Source organism: Pipistrellus kuhlii, unplaced genomic scaffold (genome assembly GCF_014108245.1).
Source record: "Pipistrellus kuhlii isolate mPipKuh1 unplaced genomic scaffold, mPipKuh1.p scaffold_m20_p_5, whole genome shotgun sequence".
Taxonomy (NCBI): domain Eukaryota; kingdom Metazoa; phylum Chordata; class Mammalia; order Chiroptera; family Vespertilionidae; genus Pipistrellus; species Pipistrellus kuhlii.
Genome location: NW_023425551.1, coordinates 55,620,231 through 55,636,544, shown reverse-complemented (window position 1 = coordinate 55,636,544; position 16,314 = coordinate 55,620,231).

Below are 16,314 nucleotides of genomic sequence, written 5' to 3'. Positions count from 1 at the left end.
AAATGTGCTGAAAAATTTAAAGCAAATTGGTTTTAAAATATTTGAGGACTCTGTCACAGTACTTAATCTTTATATCTTTATAATTATGTTTACACACATAAATTTATCACAGATCTTTATTTTCCCATTATATTAAAATTGAAAATATGTTTCACATTGGAAAAAAAGAAATTAATAAAAAAAATCATATGATAAAAGAATATGTTGTCTTGTTAACTTTGCAAAATAAAATCTTGTAGCCAAGTCCACTTTATCTCCTTCCCATCAAGAAAATCTTTGATAAAAAGATAAAATGTTATTATGTAAAAATTAATCTGAGAACTATACATTTTCTTTCCAACTCATCTGAAGGCCGAGGAGTTTGCAAGAGAAGCAAGAAAAAGTCTGAATGCTTAAACAAAAATCTGGCTTGAAATCTAGTTGCTTAACCATCAGTGCTCAAGTGTCTCTAAGGAAGCAAGAGACATCTGTGGGGCTTCAAGGTTCATAAGTTATAAACGTGAAAGATGTATTTCTCCACCGTCTTTCTCATCTTCCCAAAAGAGAGGAAAATAAAGCAACAAGAGTTTTCAATCTTGAGGAATGAGCAGCCACTTTAGAATTAGGCAAAATAAATGAAAAATAAAATTGGCCATTTCTTTTTCTTAAAATTCCATATTAAAAAGTTTGCAGAGAAAAACTAGTGCACTTGATTGATATGCAACCTTCATATTAATTACAATTGATATTCTGGCCTTGTACATTCTTTTTTTTTTTTAAATATATTTTATTGATTTTCCACAGAGAGGAAGGGAGAAAGATAGAAAGCTAGAAACGTCGATGAAAGAGAAACATCAAACAGCTGCCTTCTGCACACCCCTTAGTGGGTATGTGCCCGCAACCAAGGTACATGCCCTTGACAGGAATCAAACCTGGGACTTTTCAGTCCACAGACCGATGCTCTATTCACTGAGACAAACAGGTTTTGGCTGGCCTTGTACATTTTGATAAGTAGTTAGCATGTTCTAATAAGCAGTTGCTTATAATAAAGTTTAATGCATTGCCTGCTATGTTCATTATGCTTTAACTATAAAGATATACTAATATATTTATAAAATTAATTTATCTTTATATTTTTGGTATTTTATAGGGTCATATGAATAAATTGTCAGCAGATTTGAGTTTGGATATTGGTTCCACTTACCACTTGTGTGACCTTGAGGAAGCTCTGAACTTTAATATACTGTACTAAGCTTTAAAAGATAAACTTCAAGGTTCTTAATTGGCATAATTGAATATGTATTTCTTTAATTAAATTTTTTTAGGGTTTACCCTGTACCAGACATTGTTCTTGACTATAAAGATGTGGCACTGAGGCCCTGGTCTCATGGTGTTTGTGAAGGATCAAAATCAATTAAGAAATTAACACATAGTTGACAAGTATGATGAATGTTTCAAGGGAAAGTATAGTATGTCAAGTGATCATTTGGGAGAGAAAGCTCTTTGAGACGAAGATGGGGTAAGGTACAGCCTTTCTTAGTAAAGTGATGTTTAACCAGGAAACTCAATGAAGCAATAGAGTGAGTCATGTGTATATCTGGCATGACATATCTGCCTAATTTCATTTAGGCAAGATTTCCATCTAAGCGGAATACACATTTGTACAGGAAACTATCATATAAACAGGGATTTGAAAGAAGCCTGGGAAGTAAAGAGGCTAGCAAGAAAATATATAAAGGAAGGGGGAAGGGGGAGGAAACAGCAATAGTGAGGAAAGGAAACATTTCTTTCTCATTGTTCAACTGGAGAGGTCTTGTACAGAGTTTCTGGGTTTGTGCACCAACACCCTGGCCTACTAGATCCTTACAGGGTGGAAGGTACCTAGAAAGAAGTAAGTTCCTGCAGGGAGCGAGCTCCAAAGGAAGAATGAATACTGCTTTTCTGGTCTTTTCAAATGAGACTACTAAACTTTTCTCAGGAATAACCCTTCATGGGAAAAAGAAAAAAAGGAACCGAGCTAGGATTAAATAGGGTCCCTGGGCCAATTATATACAGTTGTTTTGATATTTGTGCATGAAGTATAGTTAATCTGGAAGTCTGTATAAGAATCAGCCCAGGTGTACACATACCTAAACAAAGAAATACTTTCAGAAAATGATTAATATGAGTCCTCTGAATAAACAGTGGGAGACATGGATATTGCATATGCAATTCTCCAAAGAACATTAGACTTGAGCAATGTAGTAAAAATTGATTCATTGTTCTGCTAGGTCTTTTTTTTCTCCCTGTGGCAAAAGAATCAAAATTCTCATATGGCAGTTCTAAGTTCAAAGACAGTTACTTCAGATGAGAGTGCCAATTTTATAGCATGCAAACTAGTGTGTGTGAAAGCTATTGCTAGTATGCACTTGAGTTACTGGAGTGAAAGTCTATTAATACCAAATGTTTTATAAAACAAGCTGTGCCAAATTTAAGCTTCTTTGGGTTTATTTGTTACATAGTTCAACCAGTTTCCCAACCTATCTAGACCTTGACACCATATTTTTATGTTACAATCTTAGTAACTTGAAAAGCTTCCACTTCTACACATGCTATTTCCTGGCTCTGGTCTATTCATTACAACAGCTGCTTTATGTTCTAGCCCGCCCTTCAGCCTTTGACAGCAGCCAGGCAACAACTGATATATCTAGTGAGGGCAGGGATGATGGCTGGCTTGTTCACAGCTATAGTCTAAACTCTTAGCACAGGGTCCAGTTCAGAGTAACTGCTTAAGAAATATTTAATAAATGAATAAATGGATATCTGAGATCTTCTGTCTTAGAGCTTCAGTGATCCTTTATCATTTCTGATAAGGATCTGGAAGAGAAGGCAGGCAGGAGATCATATTTATACAATATGGTATTGATGTTTATTTCTGCCTTTTTGATAGGATTATGGACAGGCAGACAGAAAATGTGTTAGGCATAGTATACTTGACCAAATCTCTCAAGATGTTCTTATGCAGAAAATTAGACTGGATCCCAATAGAATTAGGAAGATTCACAACTTGAACAATTGTACCAAAAAACAAACAAACAAAAAAACAAAATAACACACCTACAAACAAACAAACAAAAAAAAACCGATGAGCAAACAAATATCAACTTGGAGGAGAGTGTGTCCTTCCTTGGACCTTTCCATGCAATAGCTTTATTTTAATCTTTATCAATATCCTCAATTAAATTAGTGAATAAAAGCTTTCTCAATGTGACCAAAAAAAAGTCAAGAAGTTAGTAATTATGTTGGATAACTGAATCAGCACCCAAAAGGACTCTGACAGATTACTGCAATGGGAACAATCTAACTTAAGAATTAGGTAGTTGCCCTAGCTGGTTTGGCTCAGTGGATAGAGCGTCAGCCTGTGGACTGAAGGAGTCCAGGTTTGATTCTGATGAAGGGAACATGCCTGGGTTGTGGGCTTGATCCCCAGTAGGGGGCGTGCAGGAGGATGCAATGACTCTCTCATCATTGATGTTTCTTTCTTTTTCTCTCCCTATCTCTTCTTCTCTGAAATCAATAAAAAATATACTAAAAAAAAAAAAAAAAAAAAAAAAAAAATTAGGTAGCATTTCTAAGAAATTTCTTATGGAGAAAAAGGTGAAATAATTGCAGCTCTTATAAAGTCTTCAGGATAAATGTAAATATCTAGTTAAATTGAGGTGATGGGCCAAACAAAAGAGTAATTCATGTGAAAAAGGAATGAGTTTTAATTGACATCAAGTCCAACTTAAATAACACTGATGACTGCCCCCAAAAAAGATAATGTGATTTTAGCCAACTTTAAGATACTTGTTCTATCTTTAGAAATCAATTAAGTACTTATGTATGGGTCTTCTATCTGCATTGTTCTAGGCCAGTGGTCAGCAAACTGCGGCTCGCAAGCCACATGATGCTCTTTGGACCCTTGAGAGTGGCTCTTCCACAAAATACCACAGCCTGGGCAAGTCTATTTTGAAGAAGTGGTGTTAGAAGAAGTTTAAGTTTAAAAAATTTGGTTCTCACAAGAAATTTAAATCATTGTACTGTTGATATTTGGCTCTGTTGACTAATGAGTTTGCTGACCACTGTTCTAGGTGCTGTGTGGGATAGAGAAGTATCAGGCATAAAATCTCATTTACTTATCTGGAAAATTAAGTTATGAGGGTCATCAGCTTACTCCTGAATAGTACCTTAACTCTACAATCAGGTACTATTATAGAGTTAAGCAATGAAGTATACAGGTTGAGAAAAGACAGTCATAAGCATAAGAAGTCAAAGAAATGATGCATTCCATTCCAAACTCTCTACTGAGCCAAGCCAGATCTGTGAGCTATTAGTACACTGAGGTCATGGCACAATCAAACTTTGTGGAGTCTTGATAGCAGAGAGGGGAAACAGCTGCTTCTATATAAGTCAAATGTATAATTTACCAAAATACCCAAAGGTTGCATATACTACATCAATTACTTTTACAGTGATGGTGCACTACAACACTAGAACAGTCACATTTCCTTCTCAGGTGGAGTTTCCAGGGCACCATATTCTTCCTCCTTTGTGCCTGTCTTTGAATTTTTAATTTAAAGCTGGAAAAAGTCACACTAGTGAGTGGATACACATTCCTCCAAATTTACGGCTCTAATTTCAGCTGGTCCTGTGAAGTGCAGAATAGCTTCTAGTTTTCATCTCTATAACTACTGCAGCTTTTCCAAACCACCACCTCTTCCCTAGCTACATCCCTCTCAGACATGACCTACCCACCTCACTTTCCACCTCATAAAGTACATTCTGTTCTCCACATACTGCATCTCAACTCAAATCTGTTCTGATGTCCACTCATCCTTTCTTCTTCATAGGAAGATGCCTTTCCTTCTGCTAAAGGCCAATCTTTCATCTCTTTGAAGCTGGTGATATTGTTGAGTTCTCCCTCCTTGAATTTTCTATTATCTTTATGCCTCTAGCCTCATTTTCCTCCTCCTAGCTCCTTTTCAGGCATCTTCCTCTGTCCACATTTAAATGTCATGTTCCATGAATCTGTCCATGGTTCTCCTCTCACATTGACTAAAGCAGCATGATCCACTAGTCACTCTTCCTGAGCAGGCTCTTGGTCTCGCTGATGTATCTGCTCCACTTGTCTGGGTCCATTTGTCCCTCAATATGCTCAACATTTGTCTCCTAAAATAGATCTAAGTGAAATAGATCTACTCTGTATGCCCTCTTCTCTTGAAACTCTCAACAGGACCCTACCATAGGTTCTCTCATGTAATCACTGATTTCCATGCTCTTATCTTCTGTTAAAGTGCTAACTTCTTGTAATAAGAGGCTGCATTGTTCTCTGCCATATCTCTGTGTGGAAAGGGCTTAATAAACATCTATAAAATAAATGGATTAATTTATAAGTGTAAAACATGATACTGGTAATGAGGTTCCTAACTCGGGAGATATCCAAACACTGTCTGAATGACCAATTGGTGAAGTTGCCATTTGATAGAGATGCGGACCAAGTGACTTAAATGGCCCTGCCAAGAGGAGGAATTTATGATTCTATAATTCTGTATCAAGTAAATCTTCTTAAAGATTCTTTTTTTAAGACTAGAAAATAACCAAGTCTAAACAGACTGTATTACAAATTGAAAAGCACATTGGTGGTATTTTGTCCTTTTTCTTAGCAGTCATTGAAACACTTTTGGGTAACTATTGCTATGTGTTATGGTGGCACGAGCCACTGGCTAATGAAGACCATTCTTGTACCCTAGATCTAAAAACAGCAGGCCTTAAGGAAAGGAATCTTTGTTCCTCAGCAGATGGCCTCAAACTTTATATTGTAACTGCTAACCAACCATTAGACCTTATCTGATAGGTGTGCTTGGCCTAGGAAACTTGTGTCTTCAGGCTCCCTTGGAGGCTTCATGTAGTCGAAGTGATGACAAGAACATCTTTTCCTCTACTTTGTGCTATTTTTAATGTAAAGCTATTTGTGTTTCAGGTTTTTAAAGAATATCGGGCCTTATGGTGAGAGTATGAAAGAAAATAATGTTATCATTTCTGGCATGGTTGAAGACATTAAGAGTTCTGATTGTTGAATAAAATCACAGCTTTAAACCTTCCTGAGAAATTGTTACTTCCTCACTAATTCCCCCAAAGGAAGATATTTTTAAGATCAGTACAAAGTTAAGAGGCTACAGCTTTTTCTTCTGGGGATTACCCTTCTTGAAAATGATAAAATGGAAAAATCATTATTTTACAAAGTCCAATAAAAGAGACAAATCCTTCCAACAAATCCACAGATACCATTACCCTTAAATACCCTCCACTTATCAGGGGGGAGAAAAAGAAAACTTCCTTAGATCCATTCAAATATAAAAACATTCTTTACTACATTGAATTTTAGAAAATCCCATTGTTAAGTACTTCCTCTCGAGCTCCTGCCAAATGGGAGAATTGCTGCTGAAACAGACAACGAATATGTGACCTCCTCCCCTCCCTGATGAACATCAGGGTTACACTTTGGCACACACACAGATCTATTTTCTACAAAGGATGCAGCTTTTCAGAGATGTGAAGGATCTGGAATGAGAACACTGGCCCTCATCAACCCACTTCCTCTATTGGAAGGGAGTCTCCCAAATAGCCCTCTAAAGGAAATGCTGGGATGAAGTCACCCATGTTTAGAAAAGTAACAGTAGCCTGATGATGTGACTGTCTCTGAAGTCTCTAAAGTGATACAAAGCACAGAAATTAGCCTGAAAGTTCACTGGGACTTTTAATAATGCAATTTTAGACAAATATTTGCACAGATGCACACACATATTTGTTCTGCTTTAGGAGGACTCATCCAAGTGCTAGTTTAAAAATATAAACACGGGGAAACTGCTGTAGTAATGACTAACAAAATAAAGAAATTAATTGCAAGAGCTGAATACTGTTCATCTAATAAAAAGTAGGAAGCTATGTGGGAGGAAAAGGAGTGAAATTCTCTAGCAAGTGAGGCCAGTTGGAATTTAATAATTCACTCTGGCAATCATATTTGTTTAGTCAGCAGGCCAATGTTCCTACTGTGCTGTACAATGACAGGGTTAGTCTTCATCTTACCCACCATGTTAAGAGAGGGACTGCTTCTAACCAAGCTACGTAAATACTATCACTGCAGCAGTCCTTAAATATCTACCATTTACTAGTATTACAGATCTCTGAGCAGATCTGTGAAGCCCAGAAAGGACTGTTAGTTCAGAGATGAATTTGGCTGTGATGACATCAGATTATTTAAAAATGCGTTATTCAGCAATATTTCCCAAGTCGCCTATGTGTCAGCAGATAGTTGTGGTCCAGTTATAGGACAGAAAATAGTCTCCAGACTGTATTTTTAATATTTCCTTAGTAATAGAAATAGAGAAAAAGCAATGGAAAACTCATGGTTTTCTCTTTTTATGAAGCAATGTTTTTACTGTTCAATGATATTTTCATCACTTTTCACTGAAATTAACTTCCTCTTCAAAAGTTAAGAGATGCAAGGGTGAAGAGATTATGACAACATGTATATATTGTTATAGCATCAAATGCAGATAGATTTAACTAATGATCAGAATAACAACTAGATTAATTAACACCTATTATGCAAACAGCTCAAATTTAGAAAGAGCAAAACAAATGGAAGATTCATATGGGCACTGAGAAGGCAAAGACGTGGGAAGTATAAGAATACGTAGCTGCACATATATCTTTGTTTTCTGTGCTTTTTCACTGGTTAAACTATACTTCATCGAGATTAACTCTTTATTAGTTATTTATGGTAATAACCCAGAAACCATAGACCTGGTTTTTCATACAGCATATGTAATAGTTAAATACTATCTAGCAAATATTTTTGGAAATATTTGTGAAAAGAAATCTAAGTATTGTTTCAATGGAGGACAGAGAATTAGGTGTTTGGAAAGAGGGGACATTTATGAAGAAGCACCGAGTTTCACAACTCCTGTGCAATAAAAAGAGACTTGTGCAGTTAGTCCCAGAGTGAGGTTACTTCCTTTTTACCAAAAAACATCTGACTGTAACCAGTCCCAGCACCAGAGCAGGCAGCAGATCCCCACTGAACACTGCCCAGAAGAGGTGAGCAGCTGTATATCAGAGCGCCAGAGTGGATCCTGGTGGTGCCAGAATGAAGAGGGACTTCCTAGCGGCACATGGAGAGTTGGCAATTTCTGGAGTACACAAGAGGATGTGATTATCTCAGGGAGACAGTGAGGAAGACTAGATGTGAAAGTCTGAATTTAGAGCAACAATAGATTGGGAGACTGAAAAAATTTTCAGACTTATACTAAAAGCCATGACCAGGAAGCTCCAATTCTGATAGGTGTGGAAAGAAACATCATGAAGGCAGAAAAGAGCCAAATCGGGGTGGATCCCCTCAGCCACAGCTGTCTATGGAGTTGGTGAAGTGCCCTCCTTGGAAAACTGAAAGTTAGTGTCTGTGTATAATTTGAGGGATAATAATTTTGCTTAAAATAACCTTTTCAGAAAATTGTGAATAGTTCCCCTCTAGTATTCCTCACAGTCCTTGCCGAGGAGGGCAGCTGTGATATGGAAAAATAACATCCTATTATGGCTACCTTTGCCAAAATAGCCTCTCCTTCTGAAGGCCTGCCTAACCCAGACCACAGAACCTCCTGAACTGAGAACAAGCCAGGCCATTGTGGCTTAGAAGTATCCCGGTGCTCAGAAGACACCAAGACGGCCAGGAGACAATGGCAGCATAGAGGGCCCTAGATGAACAGAATATGTAATTTCATTTAACAGCTGCGGAAGCTCATTAACTACACTGGCATGAATGATTCTTTACAACTACAAAAAGAAAGAAAAACAGCAGCCTATTTACAGAGGCAGCCAGAACCAACCCTTGTTTTCTAAGCTTTCAAGAGAAACAAAACATTTCTGCATAACTGTATCCTATAATTCAACACCATTTAAAAGTGTAGATATTTTTGCACCACATATGTAGGGCCTCCACAACATTCCAGCACAGTTTCTGACTACATGGTTTCCAGGTTCCCTCTGACCTGCTGAGGGGTAACCAGGCAGCATGGAGCAGGCACCTCTATAGGCACGTGCCCTCCCTGCACTCCCCAACACACCCTGTGCTTCCTCACATCCTCAACTTGAGGAAAGTATGACTCAATGCCTTTCACTGTTCTTCAGGATTAGATTGGCTGTTCTTTCTTATGTGATTATCAGCACTTTTTATTCTTAGGTTCTCTTCCACGTACTGAGTGACCTTGAACGAGTCATTTAGCCTTTCTGTGCTTCACTTACTTAATCTGTAAAATTATGATAGCACCCAACTCCCCGGGCTATTGTGAGAATTAAAGTGAGTTAATACAAAGCACTTAAAACAGTGCCTGGCATATACTCAATAAATGCCAGCCAGCATTTTATTATTACTTCCATTATTCAAGACATCATGTGCCAATATAACTTATTTTACATGTATTTCAACTTCACCTCAATAAAAATTGTTTGAGGATAGTGCTATCTAGAATCTAAGGGGAATGAATACAGGTGCATATCCGCACCTTTTGCCCTCTTTCCTCCCTGACTCCCCTGCTTCTATCCCAGATACATACACAAAGAGGAGGAATGCGGCTCTTTGGTGGGGCAGGTTTGCTGACATTTCTGGGCTCAGCTGAAAGGCATGGGCACAGTTTTTATCCCATTTGGGTAAACTTTCTTGTGGATGTTCTTCCTCCCAAGAGTAAGCAATATGATATACTCATCTCTTCAGATATTCTATCCTGCTCAAGATCTCTCATAAATATGGGGCTCTAGGCTAAAGGAGTATGAAATGGTTCAGCCTGTTTCATTGACAGTCTATGTGGGGATTGGAGGGGATGTTCCACTTAGTGATGTTATTATGTTTTCTTTTCTTTTCTTAGCATGTATTTCCTGTGAGACCTTTTCGTGAAGGGATGGCTGGACTCCAGCGGAATTCAGGTAATTCTGGGTCTCTGGTCCACATGCCATTATTTCATACCACCTTTATTAGCAACCACAGGGATCAAGTCTTTTTCAACTTTGTATCCTTCAGTCCCTAACATTTACTATTCTGTATACAAGCGGCAATCAATATTTATTGAAACAATTCATTACACATCATTTAAAAAAATTATTACCCACATTCTGATAGGGTCAGTCAATATGTTTGAGGTCCTTAAATTTCATTTAATTTAACTCAAAATACAAAGAACATTTTATGATAACAAGTACTAATCTGTCGCTCACGAGTAAAATTCAAACTTGTCATCATGGTCTACAGGGCCCTGTATTTCCTGACCCTGTCTTGCTCACCTGAACCAGAACGCTTCATAATTTTTGCCTGATCCAACTTCTGCATATTTACACTTACTGTTCCCTCTTCCCGGATTGCTTTCCTCCTACCCCATAATTTTGATGGGCTGCTTCTCAAGACAAAGGGGCCCATATCATGAGGAGAAGGGAATAAAGACAGACTTTCCATGAAAAAAAATGACATTAAGTATGAGACCTAAAGTATGAGTGTGTGAGGATTTATGTTTAGAAGCAGAGATGGGTAATAAGAGTATTCAATTTATACAGAGGGCAGAGCTAAGACAAAGGCTTTGAAATGCAAAGGAATAGGGTAAGATGGTTTGGAGAATTGAAAGTTGGTGTGGCTGGAGCTTAGAAAGCTGGAACAGAACAGAAGATGGGGCTGAAGCAAATAATGAATAGCCTCTTTAGAAACTGTTCCCATAGAGGGGCAGTGCAGCATTTATGTGACGTAGCCATTAAGTAATATCTTAATCTAAGATATAATCTATCTATATAAAACCCTAATATGCTCATTGACTAAACAGAACGACTGATCGCTATGACATGCATTGACCACCAGGGGGAAGACGCTCAACACAGGAGCTGCCACAGCCCACAGGCCCTGACCAGTGGTGGCAGCAGGGGGTGGAGCCAGTGAGCAGGTGGTCCAGTTCAGCCAAGGCAGGTAAAAGCGGGGCTCCCCTGATTGCCCTGCAGGTTTCCACACAGAGGGAGGCGACTGGCAGCAGTGGTAGGGGGTGGGGCTGGCGAGCAGGCAGCACCAGGCCAAGGCGAGTGTGAGTCGGGGCCCTGATCACTCCACTGGTCGCCCCACAGGTTGGATCTAATCACCAGCCAGGCCTAGGGATCCCACTCGTGCACAAATTGCATATATTGCATATACCAGGCCTCTAGTCATTCTTAATAGAAAAAATCCTGCCTTCATTGGTATTTTCCTATTCTTCTTTAACCTAAAAATAATTGTAGTTAAAATTAGTCACTTCCAAGTCTCTTGTGTTCCCTTCAGAAAAAGATAGCTTTATGTCAAGAGTCAGAGTATGGCACTGCTCACCAGGCCCTGGGACTTATTTTCCATTCCTAAACATAACCCTGACTTCTCCCAGCACTGGTTCTCATTAATACTGGCTTTAAAAATTAAATCAGAACCATGCCGAAGCCAGTTTGGCTCAGTGGTAGAGTGTTGTTCTACGGACTGAAAGGTCCCAGGTTCGATTCTGGTCAAGGGCATGTACCTTGGTTGCGGGCACATCCAGGTAGGGGGTGTGCAAGAAGCAGCTGGTCGATGTTTCTCTCTCATTGATGTTTCTAGCTCTCAATCTCTCTCCCTTTTTCTCTTGTTAAAAATCAATAAAATATATATATTTTTTAAATTAAATCAGAACCAGCAACCAAATATTATTTTCTAGAGAAAAAAGAGGAATTATATTTTATTCTTGAGAGAGAGAAGAGAGGAATTATATTTTAGTAAATTGCATTCTGACAAATAGGATTTATGCTATTAAAATAGCCTAAAATTGAGGATCCAAGATGGCTGCACAGGTAAAAACACCTAACTGCAGCCGCACATAACAATTTCAATAAAATACAACTACAATAAAATACAAAATGGATATTACCCAGAACTACAGGAAAGTCGACTGACTGGAAATTCTACAACGAGAAGGAAAGAGAAAACCAGAAGGAAAATCAGAGGAGCTGTAAAAGGCTAAGGTATTGAGATACGCTGCGCGCGCGGAGAGGACAGAGCCAGAGAGGAGGGGGAGGCTGAGTGCCTGGCTGGCGTTCCCTAGTGGGAAGGAGGTAAAAGCTCCGGACTGTGCTGAACTTCAGACCCGACAGCGCTGAACCCCAGTTCTAGGCCAAACCCTGGGGATCCAGGCTCATACAGAGGGAGCCTGAGCTGTGAGGCGGAATATCAGGGGAGCTGCGAAAGGCAGAGCCCCTGGAGGCGCACACATTGCGCACAGAGGATGGACTGTTGACTCTGCTGCTAGATTGCCCTGGCGGGAAGGAGACAAAAGCTCCGGACTGTGCTGAGCCCCAGTTCCGACTGCACTGAACCCCAGTGCTAGGCCAGACCCCGGGGACCCAGGCTCATACAGAGGGAGACTGGGCTGTAAGGTGGAAACCCCGGGGGAGCAGGGAAAGGAGGTCCCGGAGGTGCGCACATTGTGCGCAGAGAAGGGACAGTTGGCTGTGCCGCAGGATTGCCCTGGCAGAAAGGAGACAAAAGCTCCAGAAGTGCTCTGAACCCCACTTCTAATCCCACTTCCAACTGAACTGAACCCCAGTTCCGGGCTCATTGTGGGAGAGCCTAGACTGGTAGCAGGTGAAACTCGAGGGCATCTAACTCTCAGAGGTGCTTGCGAGTACTGGAGGACCCTGAGGAACACTGAGACTCAGGAGCCGAATAGGGCGTGACTGACTGAAGCCAAGGCTGTAGGCTCCACCCTGAAACTTGCTCCATCCAAGCTAAACACAGAGACTTTTAAGGCTACCAACTCAGGGAAGCTGCGAAAATGCCAAGACAAGGAAATAGATCACAAACGAAAGAAATGGAGGACAAAAAAACAACTGGATATAGAGTTCAAAACCACACTAATAAGGTTTTTCAAGAATTTCCTAGAAAAGGTCGATAAGACCTATGAGAATATGAAAAGGGATCAACTAGAAATAATAAGGGGTCAACAAGAAATAATAAGGGATCAACAAGAAATAAAGAATACATTGTCTGAAATAAAAAATATTATACAGAGTCCTAAAAACAGAATAGAAGATCGCAAGAATCAAGTCAAAGATTTGGAACATAAAGAGCCAGAAGACACTCCTCTGCAGAAGCAAGAAGACAAGAGAATCCAGAAAGTTGAATATAATGTAAAAAACCTCTGGGACAATTTCAAGTAAACCAACATCAGAATTATAGGGGTCCCAGAAGAAGAGAGAGAGCAAGATATTGAAAACATACTGAAAGAAATAGTGACAGAAAACTTCCCCCACCTGGTGAAAGAATTAGACTTACAAGTCCAGGAAGTGCACAGAACTCCAAACAAAAGGAATCCAAACAAGACCACACCAAGACAAATCATAATTAAAATTCCAAGAGCAAAAGACAAAGAGAGAGTATTAAAAGCAGCAAGAGCAAAGCAGGTAGTTACCTATAAAGGAGCACATATACGATTGTCAGCTACAGAAACCATGTAGGCCAGATGGGAATGGCAAGAAATATTCAAGGTGATGAATAGTAAGAACCTACAGCCAAAAATAATCTACCCAGCAAAGCTATCACTCAGAATCGAAGGTCAGATAAAGAGCTTCACTAATAAAATAAAAAAAAGCTAAAGGAGTTCATCACCGCCAAACCAGAATTATATAAATTGCTGAAGGGGGTTCTTTCAGAAGAGAAAGTAAATAAAGATAAAAACTATGAACAACAAATATGTAACTATCAACAAGTGAATCTAAAAACCAAGGAAATTTAAAAAAAAAATCTGATAAACAATATTATCTGGTGAATATAATAGAATCAGAGGTATGGAAGGGGAGTGAACTGACAATTCTTGGGGAAAAGGGGAAAAGGGGGTGTGGGAAGAGACTGAACATAAACTGTGCACCTATGGATAAGGACAATGGGGGGTGGGGAAAGGGCAGAGGGTGGGGTGGAAACCTGGTGGAGGGGAAAATGGAGGGGGGGGGAAAGAAGAACATTTGTAATATGAACAATAAAGATTATTTTTTTAAAAATAAAATAAAAATAAAAAATAGGAGGATCCAAGATGGCTGCTCGGGTAGACACCTAACCGCAGCAGCACACAACAATTTCAATGGAATACAACTAAAATGTAGAGTGGACATTGCCCAGAGCTACAGGTAGTCGACTGACTGAAAATTCTACAACAAGAAGGAAAGAGAAAACCAGAAGGAAAATCAGAGGAGCTGAAAAAAAGCCTAAGGTACGGAGACCTGCTGCGCGCTCGCACGCACGCACGCACGCACGCGCGGAGAGGTCGCAGCCGGAGAGGAGGAGAGGCCTGGGTGCTGCCCGGCGTTCCCTAGCAGGAAGGAAATAAAACCCCCAGTCTGGGCTGAACCCCCAAACCGGCAGCGCTGACCTTCAGTTATGAGCCAGACCCTGGGGACCCAGGCTCCAGCGGGGGAGGCGGGGCTGTGAGGCGGAATCCCAGGCGAGCAGCGAAAAGCGGGGCCCCCGGAGTCACGCGCACATTGTGCACACAGAGGACTGAATGTTGACTTTGATGCTGGATTACCCTAGCGTGAAGAAACAAAGCCTCCGGCAGCGCTGAGCCTCAGTCCAGACTGCTCTGAACCCCAGTCCTGGACCAGACCCTGGGGACCCAGGCTTGGGCAGGGGGAGACGGCTGGGAGGAGGAATCCCAGGGGAGTGGCGAAAAGCGGAGCCCCCAGAGACGCGCGTACTGCGCGCAGAGGACAGTCTGTTGACTCTGATCCTGGACTCCCCTAGTGGGAAGGAGAAAAAAAAAAAAAGAATGCGACAGGGAGCAGGAGCCCCTGCAGGACACCAGCCAGCCGGGCGCCGGCAGGGAGCCAGGCGTCAGGGCCCCCAGGGGGAGGGTGCCCCTGAGCCATCGACCTCTGAGCGCGGGCAACGGAGCCAAGGCCACGGGCTGCTTCCTGGGCGGCGCCGACCCCAGCAACAGGCTGGAGCAGTGCGGGAGCCCGCGGAGAACAAAGGAGTGCCACAGGCCAACCTGCTGAGCTCCCAGGACAAGGAGGAAGAAACCAAAGTTCTCAATGAGAAGAAATCAAGTGAGAGCAAAAGAGAGTAAAATTACTTAAGAAAGAATACAAAGAAGATCTTGAAAATTCAAAGACTAAGTCAGAACTCAACTCACCAGCCAACATTGCAACATAAATGCGTTTAAAAAAAAAAAGGACAGAATGTTGGAACAGCGGCGGCCAGGCCTAGAATGCCCAGGCCAAAAGCAATGGCAACCGGGCCCGGAGCAGCAATGGCCAGGCCCCAGAGCAGCAGCAGCCAGAACCAGAGCAACAACAGCCAGCACTGGAGCAGCCAGACCTGGGGCAGTGGCAGCCAGGCCTGAGGCGGACGCAGCCAAGCCCAGGGAGGCCAGACCAGGACCACCCAGACCCGGAGCGGCTGGGCCCGGGGCAGCCGGAGCGGCTGGGCCCGGGGCAGCCGGGCCCAGAGCAGCCGGGTTGGGAGCAGCCAGGTCCAGAGCAGCGGCTGCCAGGCTGGGAGTGGCCAGGCCCGGAGCAGCCGGGTCTGGTGTGGCCAGGCCCGGAGCAGCGGCTGTCAGGCTGGAAGCGGCCAGACCCGGAGCAGCCGGGTCTGGTGTGGCCAGGCCCGGAGCAGCAGCTCTCAGGCTGGAAGCGGCCAGGCCCGGAGCAGCCGGGTCTGGTGTGGCCAGGCCCGGAGCAGCGGCTGCCAGGCTGGGAGCGGCCAGGCCCGGAGCAGTTGGGTCTGGTGCGGCCAGGCCCGGAGCAGCGGCTGCCAGGCTGGGAGCGGCCAGGCCCGGAGCAGCCGGGTCTGGTGCCACCAGGCCCAAAGCAGCGGTTGCCAGGCTGAAAGCGGCCAGGCCCGGAGCAGCAGCTGCCAGGCTGGGAGCGGCCAGGCCCGGAGCAGCCGGGTCTGGTGCGGCCAGGCCCGGAGCAGCGGCTGCCAGGCTGGGAGCGGCCAGGCCCGGAGCAGCCAGTTCGGTTGCAGCCAGGCCCGGAGCAGCCAGGTCTGGTGCGGCCAGGCCCGGAGCAGCAGCTGCCAGGCTGGGAGCGGCCAGGCCCGGAGCAGCTGAGTCTTGTGCGGCCAGGCCCGGAGCAGCGGCTGCCAGGCTGGGAGCGGCCAGGCCCAGAGCAGCCAGTTCGGTTGCAGCCAGGCCCGGAGCAGCAGCAGCCAGGTCCAGAGCAACTAGGTCGGGAGCGGCGGTGACCAGACCCGGAGCAGCTGGTTGTGGAACGAACCAGAGCAACAGAGGCCAGGCCCGG